This window comes from Phyllobates terribilis, unplaced genomic scaffold (assembly GCF_046119375.1).
Source record: "Phyllobates terribilis strain yellow unplaced genomic scaffold, ASM4611937v1 Scaffold_63__1_contigs__length_7903474, whole genome shotgun sequence".
Taxonomy (NCBI): domain Eukaryota; kingdom Metazoa; phylum Chordata; class Amphibia; order Anura; family Dendrobatidae; genus Phyllobates; species Phyllobates terribilis.
Genome location: NW_027362823.1, coordinates 7297905 through 7317595, shown reverse-complemented (window position 1 = coordinate 7317595; position 19691 = coordinate 7297905). Strand labels below are relative to the sequence as shown.

At 48.7% G+C, this 19691-nt stretch overlaps 9 non-coding genes and 4 pseudogenes across 9 annotated transcripts; all 13 read left to right on the top strand.

The window, feature by feature from the left end:
• The first annotated feature begins 64 nt into the window (after positions 1-64).
• Positions 65-255, top strand: LOC141192776 (U2 spliceosomal RNA). The gene has a single exon (XR_012266083.1). It is a non-coding gene; the product is annotated as a U2 spliceosomal RNA (small nuclear RNA).
• A 1115-nt stretch (positions 256-1370) lies between these two features.
• LOC141192775 (U2 spliceosomal RNA) lies at positions 1371-1561 on the top strand. The gene has a single exon (XR_012266082.1). It is a non-coding gene; the product is annotated as a U2 spliceosomal RNA (small nuclear RNA).
• Positions 1562-2676: 1115 nt separating this feature from the next.
• Positions 2677-2867, top strand: LOC141192774 (U2 spliceosomal RNA). The gene has a single exon (XR_012266081.1). It is a non-coding gene; the product is annotated as a U2 spliceosomal RNA (small nuclear RNA).
• Positions 2868-3975: 1108 nt separating this feature from the next.
• On the top strand, positions 3976-4166 carry LOC141192773 (U2 spliceosomal RNA). Its single transcript, XR_012266080.1, has one exon. It is a non-coding gene; the product is annotated as a U2 spliceosomal RNA (small nuclear RNA).
• A 1115-nt stretch (positions 4167-5281) lies between these two features.
• LOC141193026 (U2 spliceosomal RNA) lies at positions 5282-5472 on the top strand. Its single transcript, XR_012266325.1, has one exon. It is a non-coding gene; the product is annotated as a U2 spliceosomal RNA (small nuclear RNA).
• A 1112-nt stretch (positions 5473-6584) lies between these two features.
• On the top strand, positions 6585-6775 carry LOC141192771 (U2 spliceosomal RNA). The gene has a single exon (XR_012266078.1). It is a non-coding gene; the product is annotated as a U2 spliceosomal RNA (small nuclear RNA).
• A 1108-nt stretch (positions 6776-7883) lies between these two features.
• On the top strand, positions 7884-7975 carry LOC141192649 (U2 spliceosomal RNA; annotated as a pseudogene).
• Positions 7976-8766: 791 nt separating this feature from the next.
• On the top strand, positions 8767-8949 carry LOC141192521 (U2 spliceosomal RNA). The gene has a single exon (XR_012265902.1). It is a non-coding gene; the product is annotated as a U2 spliceosomal RNA (small nuclear RNA).
• A 1105-nt stretch (positions 8950-10054) lies between these two features.
• LOC141192648 (U2 spliceosomal RNA) lies at positions 10055-10146 on the top strand (annotated as a pseudogene).
• Positions 10147-10937: 791 nt separating this feature from the next.
• Positions 10938-11120, top strand: LOC141192520 (U2 spliceosomal RNA). Its single transcript, XR_012265901.1, has one exon. It is a non-coding gene; the product is annotated as a U2 spliceosomal RNA (small nuclear RNA).
• A 1114-nt stretch (positions 11121-12234) lies between these two features.
• On the top strand, positions 12235-12491 carry LOC141193127 (U2 spliceosomal RNA; annotated as a pseudogene).
• Positions 12492-13606: 1115 nt separating this feature from the next.
• Positions 13607-13684, top strand: LOC141192612 (U2 spliceosomal RNA; annotated as a pseudogene).
• Positions 13685-19248: 5564 nt separating this feature from the next.
• On the top strand, positions 19249-19444 carry LOC141193147 (U2 spliceosomal RNA). The gene has a single exon (XR_012266442.1). It is a non-coding gene; the product is annotated as a U2 spliceosomal RNA (small nuclear RNA).
• The last annotated feature ends 247 nt before the right edge of the window (positions 19445-19691 follow it).

Below are 19691 nucleotides of genomic sequence, written 5' to 3'. Positions count from 1 at the left end.
CATCTCCACAAATGGACTTTTCAGGATCCTTGGGTGGCTCCGTAGTTTGAAACCAATTCTGGTTATCGCTTCTCGGCCTTTTGGCTAAGATCAAGTGTAGTATCTGTTCTTATCAGTTTAATATCTGATACGTCCCCTATCTGGGGACCATATATTAAATGGATTTTTAGAACAGGGAGATGGAAAAAGAGCTTGCTCTGTCCACTCCACGCATTGACCTGGTATTGCAGTATCTCCAGGACCGGTGCACCCCTTCTTTAATGCAGTTTCTAAAATCAGAAAGAATTGAATTCAATGTTTTTTGTTCATTTTGCTTGTTTGTCGGATTTTGGGATGGACTCTTTGGCTTTGCTTTTCTTCTCCTCATTGGATTTTTCATGTTCAAAGTTGCAGAAGCCAGATTACAAGCTCATTTTGGTTCAACTTCAGCAACTGTGCATTGCATTGCCATGTAATGTGATGCAATGCTATCTTTCTAGCTCTCCCTTTTTACTTCCTTTTGGATAAACAGACATATTAGGCAAGCATTTTGGAGCTTTCACCTAAATAACTACAGGTGGTGAGATAAGCTGCACAATATAATTGACCTTTCAGTATATTGTTGCACACACACCATCTATTTAGCAAATGCCCTTGTTATCAACAGCAGCCTTTTAAACTCACCTGAGCTAACAGGTATGTGCGCTGGTTACTCTGCTGCGCTTAAAATTTCTTTTTTGGTTTGCTACAATGCCTTTTCTGAAACGTTGTCTCCTTCTGCTGGAACACTGACTTATTTCATTTAATGCCTGCAGACTATAAAAGAGAACCCAACCCAAAAAGTTTGGTTGATTAGTCTGTGGCATTCTGTTAAACTGTTGCTTATGGCGGTCTCTGTGAGCTTCTCAGCGACATTCAGCCAGCCAGGTATCCTGCCTGCAGTAGATGGAATGTGGCAATGGAACGCTGGCTGCGCGTGTCATAATAGGCTCTGAGCCTTTATATACCTGTGCACAGCAGCAGCCACCTTCAGTCTGCTGCTGGACAGCCAGCAGCAGCAGCAGCAGTAGAGGTATGTAATCAGGAGCCCTCCTGCTAAGGGTAGACAGCTGCTCGTTCCACCCCACCCCCCGCCTTAATTGGTTCTCCTCCCTTCCAACGGTTTTGAGGCGGGTGGGAACAGCAGGGGGTGAAGGTGCTGTGTTTAAAGAGGTGGAGTTATGCAGATCTAAAACGCGTGGATTGCAGCAGCAGCAAGCCGAAAAGTGCAGGCATGTAAGGGATCTAGAGGTTGACAACATGTCTTCTTAACGGGAGTCCAGGAGCTCATCTCCACAAATGGACTTTTCAGGATCCTTGGGTGGCTCCGTAGTTTGAAACCAATTCTGGTTATCGCTTCTCGGCCTTTTGGCTAAGATCAAGTGTAGTATCTGTTCTTATCAGTTTAATATCTGATACGTCCCCTATCTGGGGACCATATATTAAATGGATTTTTAGAACAGGGAGATGGAAAAAGAGCTTGCTCTGTCCACTCCACGCATTGACCTGGTATTGCAGTATCTCCAGGACCGGTGCACCCCTTCTTTAATGCAGTTTCTAAAATCAGAAAGAATTGAATTCAATGTTTTTTGTTCATTTTGCTTGTTTGTCGGATTTTGGGATGGACTCTTTGGCTTTGCTTTTCTTCTCCTCATTGGATTTTTCATGTTCAAAGTTGCAGAAGCCAGATTACAAGCTCATTTTGGTTCAACTTCAGCAACTGTGCATTGCATTGCCATGTAATGTGATGCAATGCTATCTTTCTAGCTCTCCCTTTTTACTTCCTTTTGGATAAACAGACATATTAGGCAAGCATTTTGGAGCTTTCACCTAAATAACTACAGGTGGTGAGATAAGCTGCACAATATAATTGACCTTTCAGTATATTGTTGCACACACACCATCTATTTAGCAAATGCCCTTGTTATCAACAGCAGCCTTTTAAACTCACCTGAGCTAACAGGTATGTGCGCTGGTTACTCTGCTGCGCTTAAAATTTCTTTTTTGGTTTGCTACAATGCCTTTTCTGAAACGTTGTCTCCTTCTGCTGGAACACTGACTTCTTTCATTTAATGCCTGCAGACTATAAAAGAGAACCCAACCCAAAAAGTTTGGTTGATTAGTCTGTGGCATTCTGTTAAACTGTTGCTTATGGCGGTCTCTGTGAGCTTCTCAGCGACATTCAGCCAGCCAGGTATCCTGCCTGCAGTAGATGGAATGTGGCAATGGAACGCTGGCTGCGCGTGTCATAATAGGCTCTGAGCCTTTATATACCTGTGCACAGCAGCAGCCACCTTCAGTCTGCTGCTGGACAGCCAGCAGCAGCAGCAGCAGGAGAGGTATGTAATCAGGAGCCCTCCTGCTAAGGGTAGACAGCTGCTCGTTCCACCCCACCCCCCGCCTTAATTGGTTCTCCTCCCTTCCAACGGTGTTGAGGCGGGTGGGAACAGCAGGGGGTGAAGGTGCTGTGTTTAAAGAGGTGGAGTTATGCAGATCTAAAACGCGTGGATTGCAGCAGCAGCAAGCCGAAAAGTGCAGGCATGTAAGGGATCTAGAGGTTGACAACATGTCTTCTTAACGGGAGTCCAGGAGCTCATCTCCACAAATGGACTTTTCAGGATCCTTGGGTGGCTCCGTAGTTTGAAGCCAATTCTGGTTATCGCTTCTCGGCCTTTTGGCTAAGATCAAGTGTAGTATCTGTTCTTATCAGTTTAATATCTGATACGTCCCCTATCTGGGGACCATATATTAAATGGATTTTTAGAACAGGGAGATGGAAAAAGAGCTTGCTCTGTCCACTCCACGCATTGACCTGGTATTGCAGTATCTCCAGGACCGGTGCACCCCTTCTTTAATGCAAAATCAGAAAGAATTGAATTCAATGTTTTTTGTTCATTTTGCTTGTTTGTCGGATTTTGGGATGGACTCTTTGGCTTTGCTTTTCTTCTCCTCATTGTATTTTTCATGTTCAAAGTTGCAGAAGCCAGATTACAAGCTCATTTTGGTTCAACTTCAGCAACTGTGCATTGCATTGCCATGTAATGTGATGCAATGCTATCTTTCTAGCTCTCCCTTTTTACTTCCTTTTGGATAAACAGACATATTAGGCAAGCATTTTGGAGCTTTCACCTAAATAACTACAGGTGGTGAGATAAGCTGCACAATATAATTGACCTTTCAGTATATTGTTGCACACACACCATCTATTTAGCAAATGCCCTTGTTATCAACAGCAGCCTTTTAAACTCACCTGAGCTAACAGGTATGTGCGCTGGTTACTCTGCTGCGCTTAAAATTTCTTTTTTGGTTTGCTACAATGCCTTTTCTGAAACGTTGTCTCCTTCTGCTGGAACACTGACTTCTTTCATTTAATGCCTGCAGACTATAAAAGAGAACCCAACCCAAAAAGTTTGGTTGATTAGTCTGTGGCATTCTGTTAAACTGTTGCTTATGGCGGTCTCTGTGAGCTTCTCAGCGACATTCAGCCAGCCAGGTATCCTGCCTGCAGTAGATGGAATGTGGCAATGGAACGCTGGCTGCGCGTGTCATAATAGGCTCTGAGCCTTTATATACCTGTGCACAGCAGCAGCCACCTTCAGTCTGCTGCTGGACAGCCAGCAGCAGCAGCAGCAGGAGAGGTATGTAATCAGGAGCCCTCCTGCTAAGGGTAGACAGCTGCTCGTTCCACCCCACCCCCCGCCTTAATTGGTTCTCCTCCCTTCCAACGGTGTTGAGGCGGGTGGGAACAGCAGGGGGTGAAGGTGCTGTGTTTAAAGAGGTGGAGTTATGCAGATCTAAAACGCGTGGATTGCAGCAGCAGCAAGCCGAAAAGTGCAGGCATGTAAGGGATCTAGAGGTTGACAACATGTCTTCTTAACGGGAGTCCAGGAGCTCATCTCCACAAATGGACTTTTCAGGATCCTTGGGTGGCTCCGTAGTTTGAAACCAATTCTGGTTATCGCTTCTCGGCCTTTTGGCTAAGATCAAGTGTAGTATCTGTTCTTATCAGTTTAATATCTGATACGTCCCCTATCTGGGGACCATATATTAAATGGATTTTTAGAACAGGGAGATGGAAAAAGAGCTTGCTCTGTCCACTCCACGCATTGACCTGGTATTGCAGTATCTCCAGGACCGGTGCACCCCTTCTTTAATGCAGTTTCTAAAATCAGAAAGAATTGAATTCAATGTTTTTTGTTCATTTTGCTTGTTTGTCGGATTTTGGGATGGACTCTTTGGCTTTGCTTTTCTTCTCCTCATTGGATTTTTCATGTTCAAAGTTGCAGAAGTCAGATTACAAGCTCATTTTGGTTCAACTTCAGCAACTGTGCATTGCATTGCCATGTAATGTGATGCAATGCTATCTTTCTAGCTCTCCCTTTTTACTTCCTTTTGGATAAACAGACATATTAGGCAAGCATTTTGGAGCTTTCACCTAAATAACTACAGGTGGTGAGATAAGCTGCACAATATAATTGACCTTTCAGTATATTGTTGCACACACACCATCTATTTAGCAAATGCCCTTGTTATCAACAGCAGCCTTTTAAACTCACCTGAGCTAACAGGTATGTGCGCTGGTTACTCTGCTGCGCTTAAAATTTCTTTTTTGGTTTGCTACAATGCCTTTTCTGAAACGTTGTCTCCTTCTGCTGGAACACTGACTTCTTTCATTTAATGCCTGCAGACTATAAAAGAGAACCCAACCCAAAAAGTTTGGTTGATTAGTCTGTGGCATTCTGTTAAACTGTTGCTTATGGCGGTCTCTGTGAGCTTCTCAGCGACATTCAGCCAGCCAGGTATCCTGCCTGCAGTAGATGGAATGTGGCAATGGAACGCTGGCTGCGCGTGTCATAATAGGCTCTGAGCCTTTATATACCTGTGCACAGCAGCAGCCACCTTCAGTCTGCTGCTGGACAGCCAGCAGCAGCAGCAGCAGGAGAGGTATGTAATCAGGAGCCCTCCTGCTAAGGGTAGACAGCTGCTCGTTCCACCCCACCCCCCGCCTTAATTGGTTCTCCTCCCTTCCAACGGTGTTGAGGCGGGTGGGAACAGCAGGGGGTGAAGGTGCTGTGTTTAAAGAGGTGGAGTTATGCAGATCTAAAACGCGTGGATTGCAGCAGCAGCAAGCCGAAAAGTGCAGGCATGTAAGGGATCTAGAGGTTGACAACATGTCTTCTTAACGGGAGTCCAGGAGCTCATCTCCACAAATGGACTTTTCAGGATCCTTGGGTGGCTCCGTAGTTTGAAACCAATTCTGGTTATCGCTTCTCGGCCTTTTGGCTAAGATCAAGTGTAGTATCTGTTCTTATCAGTTTAATATCTGATACGTCCCCTATCTGGGGACCATATATTAAATGGATTTTTAGAACAGGGAGATGGAAAAAGAGCTTGCTCTGTCCACTCCACGCATTGACCTGGTATTGCAGTATCTCCAGGACCGGTGCACCCATTCTTTAATGCAGTTTCTAAAATCAGAAAGAATTGAATTCAATGTTTTTTGTTCATTTTGCTTGTTTGTCGGATTTTGGGATGGACTCTTTGGCTTTGCTTTTCTTCTCCTCATTGGATTTTTCATGTTCAAAGTTGCAGAAGCCAGATTACAAGCTCATTTTGGTTCAACTTCAGCAACTGTGCATTGCATTGCCATGTAATGTGATGCAATGCTATCTTTCTAGCTCTCCCTTTTTACTTCCTTTTGGATAAACAGACATATTAGGCAAGCATTTTGGAGCTTTCACCTAAATAACTACAGGTGGTGAGATAAGCTGCACAATATAATTGACCTTTCAGTATATTGTTGCACACACACCATCTATTTAGCAAATGCCCTTGTTATCAACAGCAGCCTTTTAAACTCACCTGAGCTAACAGGTATGTGCGCTGGTTACTCTGCTGCGCTTAAAATTTCTTTTTTGGTTTGCTACAATGCCTTTTCTGAAACGTTGTCTCCTTCTGCTGGAACACTGACTTCTTTCATTTAATGCCTGCAGACTATAAAAGAGAACCCAACCCAAAAAGTTTGGTTGATTAGTCTGTGGCATTCTGTTAAACTGTTGCTTATGGCGGTCTCTGTGAGCTTCTCAGCGACATTCAGCCAGCCAGGTATCCTGCCTGCAGTAGATGGAATGTGGCAATGGAACGCTGGCTGCGCGTGTCATAATAGGCTCTGAGCCTTTATATACCTGTGCACAGCAGCAGCCACCTTCAGTCTGCTGCTGGACAGCCAGCAGCAGCAGCAGGAGAGGTATGTAATCAGGAGCCCTCCTGCTAAGGGTAGACAGCTGCTCGTTCCACCCCACCCCCCGCCTTAATTGGTTCTCCTCCCTTCCAACGGTGTTGAGGCGGGTGGGAACAGCAGGGGGTGAAGGTGCTGTGTTTAAAGAGGTGGAGTTATGCAGATCTAAAACGCGTGGATTGCAGCAGCAGCAAGCCGAAAAGTGCAGGCATGTAAGGGATCTAGAGGTTGACAACATGTCTTCTTAACGGGAGTCCAGGAGCTCATCTCCACAAATGGACTTTTCAGGATCCTTGGGTGGCTCCGTAGTTTGAAGCCAATTCTGGTTATCGCTTCTCGGCCTTTTGGCTAAGATCAAGTGTAGTATCTGTTCTTATCAGTTTAATATCTGATACGTCCCCTATCTGGGGACCATATATTAAATGGATTTTTAGAACAGGGAGATGGAAAAAGAGCTTGCTCTGTCCACTCCACGCATTGACCTGGTATTGCAGTATCTCCAGGACCGGTGCACCCCTTCTTTAATGCAAAATCAGAAAGAATTGAATTCAATGTTTTTTGTTCATTTTGCTTGTTTGTCGGATTTTGGGATGGACTCTTTGGCTTTGCTTTTCTTCTCCTCATTGGATTTTTCATGTTCAAAGTTGCAGAAGCCAGATTACAAGCTCATTTTGGTTCAACTTCAGCAACTGTGCATTGCATTGCCATGTAATGTGATGCAATGCTATCTTTCTAGCTCTCCCTTTTTACTTCCTTTTGGATAAACAGACATATTAGGCAAGCATTTTGGAGCTTTCACCTAAATAACTACAGGTGGTGAGATAAGCTGCACAATATAATTGACCTTTCAGTATATTGTTGCACACACACCATCTATTTAGCAAATGCCCTTGTTATCAACAGCAGCCTTTTAAACTCACCTGAGCTAACAGGTATGTGCGCTGGTTACTCTGCTGCGCTTAAAATTTCTTTTTTGGTTTGCTACAATGCCTTTTCTGAAACGTTGTCTCCTTCTGCTGGAACACTGACTTCTTTCATTTAATGCCTGCAGACTATAAAAGAGAACCCAACCCAAAAAGTTTGGTTGATTAGTCTGTGGCATTCTGTTAAACTGTTGCTTATGGCGGTCTCTGTGAGCTTCTCAGCGACATTCAGCCAGCCAGGTATCCTGCCTGCAGTAGATGGAATGTGGCAATGGAACGCTGGCTGCGCGTGTCATAATAGGCTCTGAGCCTTTATATACCTGTGCACAGCAGCAGCCACCTTCAGTCTGCTGCTGGACAGCCAGCAGCAGCAGCAGCAGGAGAGGTATGTAATCAGGAGCCCTCCTGCTAAGGGTAGACAGCTGCTCGTTCCACCCCACCCCCCGCCTTAATTGGTTCTCCTCCCTTCCAACGGTGTTGAGGCGGGTGGGAACAGCAGGGGGTGAAGGTGCTGTGTTTAAAGAGGTGGAGTTATGCAGATCTAAAACGCGTGGATTGCAGCAGCAGCAAGCCGAAAAGTGCAGGCATGTAAGGGATCTAGAGGTTGACAACATGTCTTCTTAACGGGAGTCCAGGAGCTCATCTCCACAAATGGACTTTTCAGGATCCTTGGGTGGCTCCGTAGTTTGAAACCAATTCTGGTTATCGCTTCTCGGCCTTTTGGCTAAGATCAAGTGTAGTATCTTTCGAAAAGGCGGTTTTGGATGTTGGCCGCCCTAGTAGATTGATACATTATGCACACTGGGGTTTAGGCGCTTGTTAGTACGCCAGGTGGCTAATATAGTCATCTGGTGGAAAGCATGGCCCCCCAGGATCGACGCCATTGGGCCGGGGAAGATCGAAAGCCCGAAGTGTGAAGTGCCCCAGGAGTGGTGACCCTGGGGTGCCTCAACTCACTGGGATTGGGAACCCCACTTGAGTTTATGGCACATTTGCACTAGCACTTCAATATTTCTTTCTTCACACACACCCTTATTCCGGGCCTTCTGGCCTTAGGATGGGGAATTTTTCAATTCCCGGTCGAAGGTCCGGGCAGTATTATACTGTGAAACCTTCACTATTTATTTAATTTTTTTGTCACTGTGTGTCCACTTTTTCACGTGTGTCCACGTCCTTACTAGAATTTTGTCGGGATGCGGTTCCCTTACGGGTTCCTCTCTTGGCAGGTCTAGGGGGGGAGTGTGTGGCCATCAGGTTCCGCTCCCCCCTGAACCCCCCTGGCTCTCCTCTTTCTGGAGGAGAGCGTTGTTGGCTCCCCTCTTCCGGGAGGGGAGCACAGTCTTTGGCTCCCAGTGCCTTGCTTGGGTGAGAACTCGGGCAGGTGCTGGGGGTAAGATTGGGTCGCCTCTGGCTCCGGCTGGAGGTGGCTATTTGTCCCTGTTCCTCGCTGTGGCCTTCTGGCTCGGAGGGACGGGGAATGGTTTGGGGGACTCTTCTCCTTTTGGAGAGGGTTTCAAGAAGACCAGCATCCTAGTGCACTTTTTTTGTGGCACTTGTCACTTTTTTAAGCGCACTCGGGTTTTGTACACGAATTCGGGCTTTCGAAAAAAAAAAAAATCTGTTCTTATCAGTTTAATATCTGATACGTCCCCTATCTGGGGACCATATATTAAATGGATTTTTAGAACAGGGAGATGGAAAAAGAGCTTGCTCTGTCCACTCCACGCATTGACCTGGTATTGCAGTATCTCCAGGACCGGTGCACCCCTTCTTTAATGCAAAATCAGAAAGAATTGAATTCAATGTTTTTTGTTCATTTTGCTTGTTTGTCGGATTTTGGGATGGACTCTTTGGCTTTGCTTTTCTTCTCCTCATTGGATTTTTCATGTTCAAAGTTGCAGAAGCCAGATTACAAGCTCATTTTGGTTCAACTTCAGCAACTGTGCATTGCATTGCCATGTAATGTGATGCAATGCTATCTTTCTAGCTCTCCCTTTTTACTTCCTTTTGGATAAACAGACATATTAGGCAAGCATTTTGGAGCTTTCACCTAAATAACTACAGGTGGTGAGATAAGCTGCACAATATAATTGACCTTTCAGTATATTGTTGCACACACACCATCTATTTAGCAAATGCCCTTGTTATCAACAGCAGCCTTTTAAACTCACCTGAGCTAACAGGTATGTGCGCTGGTTACTCTGCTGCGCTTAAAATTTCTTTTTTGGTTTGCTACAATGCCTTTTCTGAAACGTTGTCTCCTTCTGCTGGAACACTGACTTCTTTCATTTAATGCCTGCAGACTATAAAAGAGAACCCAACCCAAAAAGTTTGGTTGATTAGTCTGTGGCATTCTGTTAAACTGTTGCTTATGGCGGTCTCTGTGAGCTTCTCAGCGACATTCAGCCAGCCAGGTATCCTGCCTGCAGTAGATGGAATGTGGCAATGGAACGCTGGCTGCGCGTGTCATAATAGGCTCTGAGCCTTTATATACCTGTGCACAGCAGCAGCCACCTTCAGTCTGCTGCTGGACAGCCAGCAGCAGCAGCAGGAGAGGTATGTAATCAGGAGCCCTCCTGCTAAGGGTAGACAGCTGCTCGTTCCACCCCACCCCCCGCCTTAATTGGTTCTCCTCCCTTCCAACGGTGTTGAGGCGGGTGGGAACAGCAGGGGGTGAAGGTGCTGTGTTTAAAGAGGTGGAGTTATGCAGATCTAAAACGCGTGGATTGCAGCAGCAGCAAGCCGAAAAGTGCAGGCATGTAAGGGATCTAGAGGTTGACAACATGTCTTCTTAACGGGAGTCCAGGAGCTCATCTCCACAAATGGACTTTTCAGGATCCTTGGGTGGCTCCGTAGTTTGAAACCAATTCTGGTTATCGCTTCTCGGCCTTTTGGCTAAGATCAAGTGTAGTATCTTTCGAAAAGGCGGTTTTGGATGTTGGCCGCCCTAGTAGATTGATACATTATGCACACTGGGGTTTAGGCGCTTGTTAGTACGCCAGGTGGCTAATATAGTCATCTGGTGGAAAGCATGGCCCCCCAGGATCGACGCCATTGGGCCGGGGAAGATCGAAAGCCCGAAGTGTGAAGTGCCCCAGGAGTGGTGACCCTGGGGTGCCTCAACTCACTGGGATTGGGAACCCCACTTGAGTTTATGGCACATTTGCACTAGCACTTCAATATTTCTTTCTTCACACACACCCTTATTCCGGGCCTTCTGGCCTTAGGATGGGGAATTTTTCAATTCCCGGTCGAAGGTCCGGGCAGTATTATACTGTGAAACCTTCACTATTTATTTAATTTTTTTGTCACTGTGTGTCCACTTTTTCACGTGTGTCCACGTCCTTACTAGAATTTTGTCGGGATGCGGTTCCCTTACGGGTTCCTCTCTTGGCAGGTCTAGGGGGGGAGTGTGTGGCCATCAGGTTCCGCTCCCCCCTGAACCCCCCTGGCTCTCCTCTTTCTGGAGGAGAGCGTTGTTGGCTCCCCTCTTCCGGGAGGGGAGCACAGTCTTTGGCTCCCAGTGCCTTGCTTGGGTGAGAACTCGGGCAGGTGCTGGGGGTAAGATTGGGTCGCCTCTGGCTCCGGCTGGAGGTGGCTATTTGTCCCTGTTCCTCGCTGTGGCCTTCTGGCTCGGAGGGACGGGGAATGGTTTGGGGGACTCTTCTCCTTTTGGAGAGGGTTTCAAGAAGACCAGCATCCTAGTGCACTTTTTTTGTGGCACTTGTCACTTTTTTAAGCGCACTCGGGTTTTGTACACGAATTCGGGCTTTCGAAAAAAAAAAAAATCTGTTCTTATCAGTTTAATATCTGATACGTCCCCTATCTGGGGACCATATATTAAATGGATTTTTAGAACAGGGAGATGGAAAAAGAGCTTGCTCTGTCCACTCCACGCATTGACCTGGTATTGCAGTATCTCCAGGACCGGTGCACCCCTTCTTTAATGCAGTTTCTAAAATCAGAAAGAATTGAATTCAATGTTTTTTGTTCATTTTGCTTGTTTGTCGGATTTTGGGATGGACTCTTTGGCTTTGCTTTTCTTCTCCTCATTGGATTTTTCATGTTCAAAGTTGCAGAAGCCAGATTACAAGCTCATTTTGGTTCAACTTCAGCAACTGTGCATTGCATTGCCATGTAATGTGATGCAATGCTATCTTTCTAGCTCTCCCTTTTACTTCCTTTTGGATAAACAGACATATTAGGCAAGCATTTTGGAGCTTTCACCTAAATAACTACAGGTGGTGAGATAAGCTGCACAATATAATTGACCTTTCAGTATATTGTTGCACACACACCATCTATTTAGCAAATGCCCTTGTTATCAACAGCAGCCTTTTAAACTCACCTGAGCTAACAGGTATGTGCGCTGGTTACTCTGCTGCGCTTAAAATTTCTTTTTTGGTTTGCTACAATGCCTTTTCTGAAACGTTGTCTCCTTCTGCTGGAACACTGACTTCTTTCATTTAATGCCTGCAGACTATAAAAGAGAACCCAACCCAAAAAGTTTGGTTGATTAGTCTGTGGCATTCTGTTAAACTGTTGCTTATGGCGGTCTCTGTGAGCTTCTCAGCGACATTCAGCCAGCCAGGTATCCTGCCTGCAGTAGATGGAATGTGGCAATGGAACGCTGGCTGCGCGTGTCATAATAGGCTCTGAGCCTTTATATACCTGTGCACAGCAGCAGCCACCTTCAGTCTGCTGCTGGACAGCCAGCAGCAGCAGCAGCAGGAGAGGTATGTAATCAGGAGCCCTCCTGCTAAGGGTAGACAGCTGCTCGTTCCACCCCACCCCCCGCCTTAATTGGTTCTCCTCCCTTCCAACGGTGTTGAGGCGGGTGGGAACAGCAGGGGGTGAAGGTGCTGTGTTTAAAGAGGTGGAGTTATGCAGATCTAAAACGCGTGGATTGCAGCAGCAGCAAGCCGAAAAGTGCAGGCATGTAAGGGATCTAGAGGTTGACAACATGTCTTCTTAACGGGAGTCCAGGAGCTCATCTCCACAAATGGACTTTTCAGGATCCTTGGGTGGCTCCGTAGTTTGAAACCAATTCTGGTTATCGCTTCTCGGCCTTTTGGCTAAGATCAAGTGTAGTATCTGTTCTTATCAGTGTGACTTCGGTCACATTTTTCAGTGCCTTGGATGCAGCTTCAATCAAAAAATCTGTTCTTATCAGTTTAATATCTGATACGTCCCCTATCTGGGGACCATATATTAAATGGATTTTTAGAACAGGGAGATGGAAAAAGAGCTTGCTCTGTCCACTCCACGCATTGACCTGGTATTGCAGTATCTCCAGGACCGGTGCACCCCTTCTTTAATGCAGTTTCTAAAATCAGAAAGAATTGAATTCCATGTTTTTTGTTCATTTTGCTTGTTTGTCGGATTTTGGGATGGACTCTTTGGCTTTGCTTTTCTTCTCCTCATTGGATTTTTCATGTTCAAAGTTGCAGAAGTCAGATTACAAGCTCATTTTGGTTCAACTTCAGCAACTGTGCATTGCATTGCCATGTAATGTGATGCAATGCTATCTTTCTAGCTCTCCCTTTTTACTTCCTTTTGGATAAACAGACATATTAGGCAAGCATTTTGGAGCTTTCACCTAAATAACTACAGGTGGTGAGATAAGCTGCACAATATAATTGACCTTTCAGTATATTGTTGCACACACACCATCTATTTAGCAAATGCCCTTGTTATCAACAGCAGCCTTTTAAACTCACCTGAGCTAACAGGTATGTGCGCTGGTTACTCTGCTGCGCTTAAAATTTCTTTTTTGGTTTGCTACAATGCCTTTTCTGAAACGTTGTCTCCTTCTGCTGGAACACTGACTTCTTTCATTTAATGCCTGCAGACTATAAAAGAGAACCCAACCCAAAAAGTTTGGTTGATTAGTCTGTGGCATTCTGTTAAACTGTTGCTTATGGCGGTCTCTGTGAGCTTCTCAGCGACATTCAGCCAGCCAGGTATCCTGCCTGCAGTAGATGGAATGTGGCAATGGAACGCTGGCTGCGCGTGTCATAATAGGCTCTGAGCCTTTATATACCTGTGCACAGCAGCAGCCACCTTCAGTCTGCTGCTGGACAGCCAGCAGCAGCAGCAGCAGGAGAGGTATGTAATCAGGAGCCCTCCTGCTAAGGGTAGACAGCTGCTCGTTCCACCCCACCCCCCGCCTTAATTGGTTCTCCTCCCTTCCAACGGTGTTGAGGCGGGTGGGAACAGCAGGGGGTGAAGGTGCTGTGTTTAAAGAGGTGGAGTTATGCAGATCTAAAACGCGTGGATTGCAGCAGCAGCAAGCCGAAAAGTGCAGGCATGTAAGGGATCTAGAGGTTGACAACATGTCTTCTTAACGGGAGTCCAGGAGCTCATCTCCACAAATGGACTTTTCAGGATCCTTGGGTGGCTCCGTAGTTTGAAACCAATTCTGGTTATCGCTTCTCGGCCTTTTGGCTAAGATCAAGTGTAGTATCTGTTCTTTTAAGAACACAAGAGCTACGATCTACACTTGACGAGAGCGATCGAACTCGGAAGGAGAAGAGCTTCGGAGCCCAGCTGACATCAGAGAACGAAGGCGGATATCGGTGGGAGGAAGAAGCTCTAAAGAATCCAGAAGAAGACGAAGACTCGGAGAAGAATCGGGCTGTCCTGTGGAATCTTCGAGGAAGAAAATCATCGAGACAAAGACCTTTCGGGGAATTTGTCCAGAACACGACGGGAGAAGAATCTGCATAGCTCCACCCATTCCGGGAAGAGTTCCAGATCCAGCTCCAAGAAGTAACTGCAGGAGGAAAGCCATGGCAAGCGCTGCGAGGAAGGCCGAAAAGAAGAGCCTGGAGCTGGGGACAGCCAGGAGGGCCCAGCCAGGAGCCGATTCTGACCCCAAGGACTCTGCCTCCACGACTGGCCAGCAGAAGGGACCCCAGAAGCCCCGCCACGAAGCTCCAGCCCTGGAGCCATGGATGCGGCAGACGGTGGCCCTGAAGCTGAAGGAAGTGGATGGGAGGGTGCCGGACATGTCCTCGGACGTGTTCTGCCAGAAGATGCTGCTGGATCGAGGCTTCTCCAGGTCGGACACCCTCAGCATCCAGACCTTCTTGACGGGGATCTTCTTCGTCACCTTCGCCACTGTGAACACCTGCAGGAGGTTCTGGGAAATGGTAAGCGCAAAAGGACCGGATAATTCTTTCTCTGCCTTTACAGGTAGCTGCCCTATCCAGAGGGATGAAAGGAGGATCACGGTCTCCATGCGCAACCCGCACACCCCAGGCCAAGACATCTGTACCTTCCTGAGACGCTTCTGTTTGGTTGTGAAGGAACCCTCTCACATCCTGAATGGACTCGGCTTCTGGACAGGTAAGTGGTCGGTGACCGTTAGACTTCACAGGGACCTGGCGTACTCAGACGGACTTCGGCACCTGCCCCCGACATTCTCCCTGGGCAACTCCTACGGCCTCATCTATTACCCGGACATGCCGCGGAACTGCAGGAGATGCGGCAAGAACGGCCACGAGATGAAGGACTGCAAGGAGGATGCCTGCAGGATTTGTCGAGTGACGGGACACAGCTCGAAGGACTGCCCGAAGAAGACGTCCTGCAACCTGTGTGGGCTGGCGGCTCATCTGTACAAGGATTGCCCCAGGCGTGAGAGATCCTGGGCATCGGTGGTTGCGACGACCCCAGCTACGGAGGACAAGGCCCCGACGACCAGGCCTGTGAAGGTCAAGGACGCGACGACCAAGGCCCCAGCGGCCAAGGCCGAGACGACCAAGGCCAAAGCGGTCAAGGAGTCGGTGGCCAAAGCCCCAGCGACGGTCCCAGCAGCTCCGAAGCAGAAGAAAAAGTCAAAGGAGGGTAAGAGTTCTGTCACCCCTCTCTCGATCCCTCCCCCTGCCACCCCCGTCCAATCCCCCCCCACCCCGGCCACCCCTGCTGAGGATTCCACTTCCTCTTCCTCCTTCCCCTACTCCTCAGCAGGTGTCCTTTCCCCTGCCCCGGCAGCCACTCTCCCTCCCCAGACCATGGTAGCGGTGGAATTAACCTTTCCTCCACCCGCCGCTATCTATTCCGAGGAGGATTTTCCCCTTCTTGTCTCCCCAGTTCCAACCCGGGGAAAGAGGAAGGTGGAGGACAGCCCTGCTACTGAATCCTCCAAAAAGAAGATTCTGGATTTCATAGGCGAAAAGGAGGATACCCTCCCTGAGCCAGAAGAGATGGAGCACATGGTTGAGACCCTGGTGGCCGAGCCAGAAGAGGAGGAACTGGTGGTCGCCGAGATCGAGGCCGCGCTGCTTGACCAGATGGAGGAAGAGGGCCTGCTGGTGATCCCGTCACCAGCAGTCAACACCGACGAGGGACCACCCGACCGGAGTGGTAACTAAGGTGTATTGCCTGCGCTAACTTTTTCTTTTTTCCCTACATGATGGCTAATATTAACTTATTTTCCATTAATGTCAGGAGCATCAAGGACAAGTTCAGACGTCAGACTATTTATGCCTTCCTTACTTCCCAGTTGTGTGATGTTTATATGTTGCAGGAATGTTCCCTTCCCTCCTCTAGGTCCTTCAAACATCTGGCCAGGGAGTGGTCCCACGGTCCATCCTACTGGTCCGGTGGGGGTGACTGCAAGTCTGCGGGGGTCGCAATTCTGATCAGGGGGGGCGCATTCACGTTTGAGTCCGTCCAGGAGCTCATCTGCGGCAGGGCTCTTGTTGTAGATGGCAACTGGGCGGGAGAACCTGTCAGGTTCATCAACGTGTATGCGTCCCCACTGAAGAATGAGCGTTTGGAGCTTTTCCAGACCCTGCAGCTTCAGCTTGCCACCACCAGGACCTTAGTGATGGCCGGGGATTTCAACTGCCCCATCGAGGAGGACGGTCGTAGTTCTGGCACATCTGCCAAGTTGGACATCACGTCCAAGCTGCTCATCGAGATGGTAACCGAGGCCTCTCTTCAGGACGTGGTGGGCTCCATGGGGAGAGGCTCCACGAACTATTCGTGGAGCCGACCCGATGGCTCACTCCGCTCCAGGATTGACTTTGTGTTCACCTCTCGGGCAGTCAGGCAGAGTAGGCACTCGATGGTCTCCTGCTTCTTCTCCGACCACAGAGCCATTCACTTACAAGGTGTCCTCGGCGACGGTTTTCCGTCCGGCCCCGGCTCCTGGAAGCTGAATTGTGCTCTGCTGGCTCAGGATGAAGTCGTGGAGGAGCTGAGAGCAGCCTACGCAATGTGGCAGTCCTACAAGGGTAGCTTCCAAACAGTCTCTGATTGGTGGGAATATGTTAAACTTGAGTTTCGCTGTTTCTTTCAGGCCAAGGGTCGACAACAGGCGTGTGAGAAGAGGAGGGACTTCAGAGGGCTGCAGCGCGAGCTGCGGTCGCTGCAGGACCTTCTTCACTGCGGCTGGGACGTGAGGGAGGAGCTGGAGGAGACCAAGAAGAGCCTGAAAAGGCACTTTGAGGAGGAGTCCAAGCGAATCATCTTCCGTTCCAAAGTGGAGAATCTGGAGAAGGGTGAGAAATGTAACTCATTCTTTTTCAGGAAACTTCATGCCGGTCACACGCCCCTGAACGAGCTGCGAGACGAGAGCGGAAACATGCGACGTGGGAAGGAGGACGTGATGAGGGTCGTCAGCGACTTCTACAGCGAACTCTACTCCCACAAGACTACCGACCCCGACGCTGCTGATAAGTTCCTGTCAGGTATCACTAACCATCTTGATCCTGCAGGCACGGCAGCCTTGGACAAACCTCTGATGGTGGGCGAATTGCTCTCTGCCGCTAAATCCTTTAGGACCGGCAGGACCCCGGGCAGTGATGGTCTTCCAGCGGAGCTCTATGTAGCGCTGGGAGACCTCATCTGTCCGGACCTGTTGGACCTGTACGAGGAGATGGTGGTGGAGGGTAGAATGCCTCCATCTTTGAGGGAAGGAATGGTCACGATCCTGTACAAGCGGAAGGGAGAGAGGTGCGACCTGAGGAATTGGCGTCCCATCACTCTGCTCAACGTGGACTACAAGATCCTGGCCAAGACGATGGCGACACGACTTAAGACGGTCATCGGACGGATCATCCACCCGGACCAGACCTGCGGCATCCCTGGACGTCGCATCGCAGACAGCCTCGCTCTCGTGCGGGACACGGTCGAGTACATCAAGGTCCGCCGCGCACACGCGGCCCTGGTCTCCTTGGATCAGGAGAAGGCCTTCGACCGGGTTTCCCACGAGTTCATGGGCCGAGCTCTGCACCGGTTAGGTTTGGGTAACATGTTTTGTTCGTATGTCCGTCTGATGTATTTTGATATCCACAGCTCGGTGTTGGTGAACGGCTGGAAGACTGACCCCTTCCCTGTCCTCTCTGGGGTCAGACAAGGCTGCCCTCTATCACCTCTTCTTTTTGTTTGTGTTATAGAACTCTTCGCAGAGGCTATCAGGCAGAATGGAGAGATCAGAGGGATCACCGCACCGGGTCCGGGACGACACGAGGTCAAGTGCTCGCTCTACATGGACGACGTCACCGTCTTCTGCGCTGATCGTGGTTCAGTCGACGCCCTCGTCCAGACGTGTGAGAGGTTCGGCCGGGCTTCAGGGGCCAAAGTCAACTGCAGGAAGTCGGAAGCCATGCTCTTCGGGGATTGGCAGCCGGCCTCCTCCGCCCCCTTCCCCTTCAACATTCAACCGGATTTCCTCAAGGTGCTGGGAGTCTGGTTCGGGAAGGAAGGAGCGGCCCTCAAGTCCTGGCAAGAACGCTTGGCCAAGGTGAAGCAACGGATCGGACTCTGGAGCCTCAGACACCTCACTTGTGAGGGTAAGGCACTCGTCCTGCGCAATGAGGTCCTGCCCGTCTTGCAGTACACGGCGCAGGCCTGGCCCCCACACGTCACTGTGTGCAGGGCCATTACCAGGACAGTGTTTCACTTTGTCTGGGGATCCAAGATGGACAGAGTCAGGCGGGCCGTCATGTACAAGGAGCCTCGCAAGGGTGGGAAGGGCGTTCCAGATATCCCCACCCTCCTGCGATCCTCTTTTGTGTGTGATTGTGTCCGCCGGACTTTGCAAGTCAAGAATGGCTCCGCGGGCAGGTCCATGTCTCGCTTCTTCCTGCTTCCTCTTTGGAGGCGACTCGGCTGGGACAAGTGGGACAGCTCCTTCCCCTACAACTGGACGACGCCATGGTTCTACGGAGACGTCGTTCGATTTGTGGGGGAGCATCAACTGGAGGGACTCAAGCCCGACTTGTGGAAGCCCAAAACTATCCACAAGCTAATCAGAGCCAAGGATGACGTGGAGAACATCACAGGACTTCACCAGGACACGCTGGAGACTGTGTGGACAAATGTGTCGTCTGACAGGCTGACCAACGGGCACAAGGACTTGTCGTGGATGGCGATTCAGGGCGGACTGCCCGTCCGGTCATTCATGCATGCCCGGAACCTGTGCAAGACCCGGTACTGCCCAAGGTGCCCCTTCGTGGAGGAAACATCTTTGCACACTTTTTGGGACTGCGGATTTGCACAGCGCCTATTGACTGCACTTGAGGACGACCTGAGGAACTCTGTCCCCAGGGCGAGCCTATCGCACCATTCTGTGCTTTACGGACTCTTCCCTGGGGTTCATACCGTCGGAGCCATCCAGGAGGCTTGGCGCCTTATGAACTGCTTCAAGGATGCCGTTTGGGTCGCCAGGAACCGGCTCATCTTGAGGAGGGAGAGGATGTCCATCCAGGACTGCCGCAGGCTGATCCACAGCCTGCTCAGAGACTATTCCATCATGGACGGTCCGGAGGACGAGGACGAGGACTAAACCCCTCCTCCCCCTCTCCCCTTATGTGTCTTGTCTTTCAATAAAGCTTCGGGCCTGTGATTTTCCCCTCCCCATCCCCTTTTTCCCAATCCCCATCCCTTATCACGGTTCGTCGTACTGTATTGATTGACATGCTTTTTCTTTCAGATTGAGTGTTTTGTGTAGCATAGGGGTGTGATGTGTCTAGTTAGTGCGTCGTATCCTCATGCTATGTAAATATGATGTAGAATTCTGTGTGTACTGGGCTGCGGCACTGTACACTGTCTGTTAACTTATTTTTTGTGCTAATAAAAGATATATTCAATCAAAAAAAAATCTGTTCTTATCAGTTTAATATCTGATACGTCCCCTATCTGGGGACCATATATTAAATGGATTTTTAGAACAGGGAGATGGAAAAAGAGCTTGCTCTGTCCACTCCACGCATTGACCTGGTATTGCAGTATCTCCAGGACCGGTGCACCCCTTCTTTAATGCAGTTTCTAAAATCAGAAAGAATTGAATTCAATGTTTTTTGTTCATTTTGCTTGTTTGTCGGATTTTGGGATGGACTCTTTGGCTTTGCTTTTCTTCTCCTCATTGGATTTTTCATGTTCAAAGTTGCAGAAGCCAGATTACAAGCTCATTTTGGTTCAACTTCAGCAACTGTGCATTGCATTGCCATGTAATGTGATGCAATGCTATCTTTCTAGCTCTCCCTTTTTACTTCCTTTTG